Genomic DNA, 9,488 nt, shown 5'->3' on the forward strand with positions numbered 1-9,488 from the left:
CACACAGTTTTTTCTCTTACAAAGCCTTTATAGGCACTAGAAATTCTAATGAAAAAAGGAGATGATATTGGGAGAGGGACATGGGAGAGGATGGGGAGGAGCTGGAGGATGGAAATGGAAGTTAAGTGAGGGATACTGCATTCAGCTTTTAGAGTATCAATGTGGTCAAAAACAAAAGGTAGAAAACTGAGATGGAAAAGGAAAGGGGGCAAGATGGAAAAATGCAGAGAAGTCCACTATCTTCCTCCTATGAAACAGAGAACTTAAAACACACTGTCTAAGAAATGCAATTGTTCCATTATTATTGCATAGGCATCATTCAAGTAGTAGATTGTTCCATGGCAGACGGTGATGATAAGAGCAGAGAATGACAGTATGAGATGAAGCCTTAGCTTTCTTTGTTGTTGTTTGTTTTGAGACAGGGTTTCTCTGTGGCTTTGGAGCCTGTCCTGGAACTAGCTTTGTAGACCAGGCTGGTCTCGAACTTACAGAGATCCGCCTGCCTCTGCCTCCCGAGTGCTGGGATTAAAGGCATGCGCCAGCATCGCCCAGCAACAATCTCTATTTTTAAAGCAGAATTAAGATTACCCATCCAATTACAATTGATATATTCAGCTACTATATACAGACTTGGTTTTTGTTCATCTGATACAGTATTATCTGATAGAAGTCCATGAAATCCTCTACTAAGATTCCTAAAAAACTCTCCTTTAGCTGAGCAGTGGTAGTGCACACGTTTATTGAGGCAAAGCAGAGGTCTGTGAGTTCGAGGCTAGCCTGGTCTACACAGTGAGCTCCAGGACAGCCAGGGCTGTTACACAGAGAAAGCTTGTCTTGAAAAACAAAACAAAACAAAAAACAAAACAAAACAAAACAAAAGGTCAATTCCATTAAAACAAAAACAAAAAACTCTCCTTTGCTTTTTGAGCATTAATGCTTTATTATTTTCAGAGAAATACTATTTATTAACTATACTATTTATTAACTATAATTCTGAAGTAACAACTGTGTATTTACATGGAAAGTTATTTTTAATATCAATCTTTTCCTCATACTATATATAAAAATCAATTTGAATCAGACAGACTTAAATATAAAAGCAAACCTTTAAAACTTCTGTGATAAAACATGAGACAAAAAAAATACTAGTTCTAAGCTAAAACGCCAAAAACCATAAAGCATACAATAAAAGAAATTGCCAGGCATTGTAGTGCACTTTCAATACTAGCACGGGGCAGGACAAAGGAAGCAGATGTCAGTGAGTTTGATGCCAGCCTGGCCTACCTAGCAAGTTCTAGGCCAGGTAGGGCTACACAGGCACACCCTGTCTCAGAAAGATCTACAAAAAAAGAAGGGGAAGCGGGGAAGCGAAAGAGAGACAAAATGAATGATCAGGTATCATCACAGAACTCTCTTCAAAAATGCCAATAACATAAAAAGGGGAGTGAGTCACGGGTCGGGAGATAATTTCTACAATTTGACTATCTAATATCTGACAAAACAAAATATACTCTAATAGACTATATTAAGGCAAAGTAGATCTTTCTATCTCAATAATAAGCAAATAACCCAAATGTCTAAGTAGACAAAGATTTGGGCGTACACTCCACAAAAGAAAATACACCAATGACATACAGCTGAAAGTATTTAATATCGTTTATTGTAAAAATGCAAGATACCTAATCATACACACATATCAAAATGGCCAAAATGCAAACCAACCGACATTACTGAGAGTAGGTTGCCAAAAAAAAACTGCCAATGATTGGTTCAAGGATAGTAAAGCTGCACACCCACTTTAGGAAACAATTCAGTATCTTAGAAAGTGAGGCATATAATTATTACGAATCCTGGTAATACCATTCTCAGGTGTTTACCCAAGTGAAATGAGAATATATGTGCTCCAATGTTTGCCAGTTCTTATAGTAGTAGCCCCATATGTCTATCAACTCATAACTGGAAAAACAATTTATATGCATACCCTACATGACAGACAATACTCAGCACAAAAAGAGGCAAACTAGCTGACATGCGAGCGTGCTATGAAAGGTAGACCCAGAAGACAGACTGCATAGCTCCACTTCTATATCACAGGAAAGGGAAACATGCAAACAGAAAACAGACCAGGGGCTGCCAGAGAACAGGGAACTTTCGAGGGTGAAAAGAATTTTGTTTCTTGGTACTGGTAGTGGCTACATTTATTTGTGTACATTTATTACAACTCAACCTGAATTCTTACATATACAGGTTTTAAATCAGTGAACTTTAAGACATAAATTATACTTCTAAAAACAATGATTTTTAAAAGTATTAAAATTAAAATCTAGTAACATTAATATATAAACAGTAAGATAAAATGATTTCCCCAAATCAAGCTTTCTAGGCATTTTTTAAACTAACAGGAAAATGTTTGTGTCTAGGTACAAAAGAGAACTTGCAATAGACCACTGTTCTTTTTGAGAACTAGAAAAAACAATGGAATTACAAAGACCATATTCAAAAGCAGCTTGAGGACAAGAGGCGGGGTGGAGGCTTTTAAAGGTTTCCATTCTATCTGACTTACACTGATCTAGAGCATTTTCTAATTTGGACTCAGAGAAGAGGCTAAGTTTCAACTTGGTCTGTGCAGAATACTGTTGATGAAGAACAGAGAAGCTAGGATAGCACTTGGATGCTCATGAAGGGCTAGGGTAACAGAACAGCCAGCACGCGGGAATTCAGAGTTCTTCGCTTCTATCTCCTCTAGGATACTCGACTGAATTATGAAACTACACAGGGCACAAATGTTGGGCCTGCAATCCATCTTCTCAGGAAGCAAGGTGGAAGGATCATGAATCCAAGGGCAACTTAACAAAATCTTGTCTCTTAGCTTCCTCTTAATTTAAGGTGCTTTCCTTCCGGCCTAGATGAAAAGGTTAGCATTCTGTTATGGTCCAGATAAGATGCGCCTACCAAAAGGCAGGAAGGTGAAGGCATGGTCCCAAGTTGGTGAATCTGACTACAAAGAGGAGAACAGTTGTGGAATATTAGTGATAAGATGTGTTGCATTCGTTTATGCTGTGAAATACTTGCTTAATGATGCAAAGATGTGTTGCATTCTTTTATGTTGCATTCGTTTAACTCTGTAAAGTTGTGTTACTCTGCCTGTCTAATAAAGAGCTGAATGGCCAATAACTAGGCAGGAGAAAGAAACAAGCAGAACTGCCAGGCAGAGAGAACAAATAGGAGAAATCTAGGCTTGAGAGAAGAGGAGGAGCAAGAAAAGGAGGAGAGGGGGATGCCAAAGGCCAACCACCCAATCACACACCAGCCATGGAGTAAGAAGGGAAGAAAGTCATATAAGAAAGGTAAAAAGCCCAGAAGCAAAACAAAGAAGGGAAACAGGCTAATTTAAGTTACAGAAGCTGGCTAGAAACAAGCCAAGCTAAGGCCAGACATTCATAACTAAGAATAAGTCTCCATGTATTTAAGTAGAAGCTGGGTGATGGGCCCCGAAAGAGTAAAAAACAAAACAAAACAAACAAAACAAACAAACAATCCTCCCCCCATCCCCGGCCCGGCCAAAAAAAAAAAAAAAAAAAACCCTACAGAGAACAGGTCAGTAGAGATCTGGCCTAATCAATGGATCAATCCACTGACAGATCCCTAATTTGATGGCATTACTGAAAATGAGAAACTTCCAGGTCACTAGCGCTCCACTCAGAGCTCTATGCCTCTGCTGGCCCGGCTGAGGAACCCGTGCTATCACACCCTCTCCTATCAAGCTCTGTCTCACCTCAGAACCTCAATCATGGGGCCAGTCAGCCTGTGGAACGAATTAAACGCCCTTCCTTAAGTCGTTTCATTGAGATATCTTATCACAGCAATGAAAAAAGTAATGCGCATGTGTGCTCTGGCAGAAAAGAGCAGGTCTGGACATTCATTCAAAAGTAGTAAGGTATACATAAAACAATAAACCAACATGACATAACTGGTATTTATAGAACACTGTACCCAACAACCTTCTTTTCAAATACATGTAAGACATTTACCAAGCTCACATTTGGAGCTATAAAACAAATTTCAATGAATTTAAAACAATCACATCTCACTGAAATTAACAGAAATATCTCTGGAAAATCCTAATACTTGTAAACAAACTTCTCAATAATCCCAGATCAAAGAGATACCAGAAGCCACACACAGCTGTGTTTGCCTTCAGCCCCAGATACTCCTAAGAGTGACTAAAAGGATCTCCTCAGCCCAGAGGTTAGAGGCTAACCTGGGAAACAACAGAATCCCAAGGTCCCCAACATAGAAAAATGTGGAAGTAACCAATTTAAGCAGTCAGAATTTCTAGTATGGTTATAATGAAAAATCAAATGATCTCAGCTTCTAGCTTCAGAGATTAGAGAAAACAAAGTACACCCAAAGAAAACAATGAGCAACAGAGAAGAAACAAGGCCTTTAAAAGCAGAAAACGCACAGGAAATCAGTTAAACTAGAGGCTGCCAATGAGATTCATCCTCAGTAATAAAAAGAAAACCAAATCCCCAACTGATTTTTGCTCATGAAATGCAATGTGAAACACATTTCAAAGTAAAACATAAATTTAGAAAGAAAATACTACAAAAATCTTTGATTCACTTCACTATTGATCATGATTATTAATCGACTATATAGACTGACATATTTTTCCAACAAAATCTGTTGAATTCAGTTATCAACACAAGTTCAGTATCATTTTATTTGTATTCTAATTCTGAAGCCTATGAAAATTTCCAAGCTGTAATTCTCCTTATTAACTTAAAAATTAAAAACTTGCATATCCAATAGTAAAAGTAGTTAAGTAAATTATATGGAAAACATGGATGAGAATCACCGTATTAAACCAGTAACACTGCAGAAAACAATGGCACGAAAGCACGCTGACGAGCTGCTGTTAAAGACACACAGCCGTTTACACTGGAGTGGGCGGTGTCCTCTATACAGCCATGGGTCTGTGAGTGTGCATAAGAAACTCACACAAGGCTTAAGCACAGAGGAGGAGAAGGTAACAGAAAAATAACAATGGCTCCTCTGGGTGATAGGATTTTCAGTAGTATTTTAAATTCTTAAAACTATGCTTTTTGTTGTGGTTTCTATGTTTTCCAAATTTCCATACAGGGATGTGCTGCATTTATAACCAAAGGCTGAAAATTAAGAAAGTTAAGTTAACTACTGAACATAAGTTCTATTTCAATACAAATAATAAACTCTTAGCTAGGCACGTGGCTTAGGTTACAATTACAACTTTATTTGTGCCTCGTTTCCTAAATACAAAAACCTTTCAAGTTAAGTATGGCATATCCCAGTACTAAAGAAGTCAGAGCAGAAGGATTGATTCAGAGGACAAGACAAGCCTGGGCTACACAGCAAGACTCTGTCTCAAATCCGAACACCAACAAAAACAAAAAGGGAATCAATTTGAGGTCTTATTTTCTACTACTTATAATGAAAATTAAAAATTAAAAGATATTCAATTAAACATGGGCTCTTTTAAGAAGCAGAGTATTTGCTGAACCCAGGGGTCCATTTTTGATTCTAGCACTCACCATATAAATAAAAGAGATTTTACCAAAAAAAATAAATATTTAAAATACAGAGCATTTAAAAAAAATTAAATCCATTAGGGTATGGAAAGATGGGTCACTGGTTAAGAGCACTGGCTGCTCTTCCAGAGGAGTGGGGGTCAATTCCCAGCATCCACATGGCAGCTCACAAGCATCTCTAACTCCAGTTCTCAGGGGACCCGACACTCTTCTAGCTCCCAAGAGAGCCCACACTGACATGGTGCACAGACATACATGTAGACAAAACATCCAAACACATAAAATAAAATTTTTAAATAAATAGTCCTTTTAAAAAAATCAAAACAATAAAAATGTACACTCTATAAATGATTTCTTTTTGTAGAGTGACAGGACAGACTTAAAATAATAAGACAAAGTATTTCTTCGTGAATTATACAACTAGCATGATAACTCAGAATTAAAACTGTGAGGATAAATTGTTTAGGTAATTTAATATTTGCAGAGTAAAGCATGGAGAAAACAGAACTTCTTTATCCACTTAATTTATGGGAATTACATATATCAGGGATATTAAAAATGGTTTTAAAGAAATCTATAAATGCCATTATGTAATTAAGCCAATTAGTAAGGATTAAATTGTTCTTACACTTAAGGGTGTTGAGTTGATAATTCGTTCAACTCTACCAACAATTTAATGGTCAGAAAGGGAGAAAATACAGTTGATGTACTGTCTACAAGGGATCTACATCAAAAAAGATGCTGCAACGTCTGCAGATATTCTAAAGGAATAGTCACAAAGATGGTTGTGCTATGAAATGTGAAACTTAAAGATAATGTGTTCCCTACAATGTTTTATTAAAAAAATTCAGAACAAATAAATTGTTTACCTGATATAGAAGCATAAGTAAAAATAAGGAGAGGAAGCATTTAATGCTGTGCTCTGGGGAAAGAGTAAGAAAGGAAAAAACTTTCTTTTATTATTAGCAAAACCTGCCCGACGTGTTAGATAATGGACAGCAGTTCACTAAGTATAGTTCTTAGTTTCATATTTCTAACAACCTTGAAATCAATATATAATTAGTTTATAATGATCAAATAAAACAGCAAAAGGCTCTCTCCAGAGGGAAAGCTAAACTAAGTCATGTACACAGATAAACAGCACCACCGCAGAGACACCTGCTGTATGGTTGAAGCTGACTCCTTTGCGTGAAGAAGAGTCTGAGCTTTCTGGTTTGCTTTTCTCTCCTTTCTTAACTAGATAGAGGCTGAGATACCTATTCACCCTCGAGGACCCAAACTTGAGATCCTATAATTGGGCCCCTAAGAGTGCTATAGCAAATGTTAAAACTTAAGTCTCTGTGCCGAATTCACACCAGTCTGAACTCCCTTCAAACATTGGGGAGTGGGGAGTGTAAGGGGTTATATCCTAAGGTTTATATCAGATGTTGAAACTCTATGACATATTCTAATCATTTCTATCCTGGGGAGTGGGGTACAGTTGAGACAAACTGGCAGAACAATCATTCAAGAACTCAATAACTGGCCAAGCATAACCCCAACGTTAAGGCTCAATAAGGCAGGAGATTCTGTACCTCCAGACAAATCTGGACTTCATACTAAGACTCCCCAACATCCCGACAAAAAGCTACATAAAACTCAATAATTCAGCTTTTAAGGCTAAAATGAACATACTTATAATTCACAGAAGAAGATGGAGAAAGCTACACATCCAATTGTTAATTCTGGAGAAAGTTAGGAGGTAAAAGTAGAAAGGTATACCCAGTGTGGCGGCACACACCTGTAATCCTAGTACTCAGGAAGCTGAAGCAGGAGGATTATTATGAGTTCAAGGCCAGTCGAGAGTACAGGGTAAGTTCCAGGACAGCTGGAGAGCCTGTCTCAACAACAACCACGGCAGACAGCCTCACTTCCGTGATTTACTGGCTTACAAGACTGGAAAGGTGGACACCCGTGAAGTGCAAATGAAATACAAATACCATGTGCACTAGAGTGACGACCAGCAACAAACAGAAGCAACACAGATATTCTAGCCTAGAAAATAAAAATACTACTACTATTAACGAAAATCTCTATAGCAACTAGCTTCTACCCAGTACTATTGTACTATAGACAACACATAAAACATTTCATCTGAGTATTCCCCTCCTAAAACTGTACCCACTCTCACAAGACCCTTTCCACCTTAACCCTGTTGAAAAGAGTACAATGTATATTTACACAACCTGTAATCATAAAAATGCTTACTTTCTTATGTATGCTTCTGAATTTTATTTTCCATACGAAATAATCTCCCCCCCCCCACTTCACTGGGTTTCATGTCTGACCTCCTTAAAGGAAATAATGGCTGCCCATCAGAACAGCACATTAAGCTAAACAATCTAGTCTATTAGCATTGAAAATACAGTGTTCAAACTTCCGAGGTAGGGATGGACAAAAGGAAAAAAATATATAAACTACAGTTCCTGAAAAAATAAAAGGGAGCCACTACCCTATCAAAGGAGCATGATCCAACTGTGACACCAGATGCAGTTACCACTAAGTGACAGCAAGGAAAAAGAACAACCTTTGTGGTTTAAGTCATGTGACTTCGCCTTCTTAAAGTGGAAAGAGCCGGCAAATTCATCCTAATCTTCTCTTCAGGTTATTCTTTCAAGTATTAAGAAAAATATTGAAAATAATCAAAATTCCCTACAAAATAGGAAGCCAACAGCATATAAAGTATTTTAAGTAATTTTTGCTGTTTATGAATCCATAAAACAAAAAATACTATAGACAACACATAAAACATTTCATCTTCCACCCTTTCCTCTTTAGACCACTTCTCCCTTTCCCAAAATTATTGGTTTTCTAGTATTATTTTAGGACTTCCTTATACAGAAGAGCAATACAAACCTTATAGTTATTGCATGCTCCCTTAACACAGAAAACAACACACAGTTCATACCATTCTACTTCTTGCTTTTTTAACTTTATGCCTAAGTTTTGCTTCGTTCTTTTTTCATAGGTGATCATGGCAAACTAGCCAATGTCACTCTAGGCAGTAAACTCTTGGCACATAAGGTTTCTTTCCCCTAAGATTTTAAAACAAACAAGATTTGAACTGTTCTGGGGCACATGACTTAGAGACAGCAACTCATTAAGTTATAGCCTCTTAAGAATTTCTTTTCAATCAGCTATGAAAATGGATGTTCTACAACTTTTCTTCCCTCATCTCTTTTAAAGCTGTAACAATGCAATCGAGCGAAATTACCTTTCCTGTGATTTCGGGGATCGATGCCGTAGTCAAATCAACAATGCCTTTAAAAGTTTCTTCTTGTGCTGTTCTTTCACTGGAAAAGAAAACACCGGGGTTTGTTGTCGTCTTCTTAAAAGTGTCAAGAAAGCCTTTCAGGTGGTGGGGGTACGGCATTCTAATAGCAAACATCCACCACCCGATCTATCATCTGCCAGGTCGGAGGCCAAAGCTCTTCATCTTTCAGGACTTATTACCCGGGACTTGGACGGCGGCAGAGAACACCCACGGGAATATAAACTTCGTGGCGCTCCGTAGGATTCGAGCCAGGACCACGGCCGGGATAGTCAGCTCCGCCAGCGGAGAGCGGCGGGTCGGAAGCAGCCCGCCGACCAAGCCCCGGAACCAGGACCACTAACGGAACCAGCCCCGGGCGGCAGCGGCGGCCGCTCGGACCGCGGAGCGCAGCGCTTGCCGGCCGCCGCGAGGGCGGGGGCTCGGCGGAGGAGCTGGCCGCCCCATCGCCCCATTGGGCGCCGCTCCAAACGTGCCCGAGTGGTGACAGGAATAAAGTGGGTCACAAGGCCTAGCGGGTCCCGGGCGCGAGCCCTCTGGGCGGCCGAGTCGGCCTGTCACCGCGCCCAGCCTCCAGCGCGCGGCCGCCCCGGCGTCCCCCACCCCCC

General features: G+C 39.2%; 1 protein-coding gene across 5 annotated transcripts in view; it reads right to left on the reverse strand.

Moving 5' to 3' along the window:
* The window catches only part of Clock (clock circadian regulator), an 85,917-nt gene that overhangs the window by 75,050 nt on the left and 1,379 nt on the right, over window positions 1-9,488 (reverse strand). For all 5 annotated transcript variants that reach the window (XM_026785162.1, XM_026785161.1, XM_026785163.1 and 2 more), the window contains exon 2: window positions 8,824-8,902. The gene's annotated coding sequence lies outside the window, so the exon portion shown is untranslated. The remainder of the gene's footprint in view (window positions 1-8,823; window positions 8,903-9,488) is intronic.

Source organism: Microtus ochrogaster, linkage group LG1 (assembly GCF_000317375.1).
Source record: "Microtus ochrogaster isolate Prairie Vole_2 linkage group LG1, MicOch1.0, whole genome shotgun sequence".
NCBI classification, from domain to species: domain Eukaryota; kingdom Metazoa; phylum Chordata; class Mammalia; order Rodentia; family Cricetidae; genus Microtus; species Microtus ochrogaster.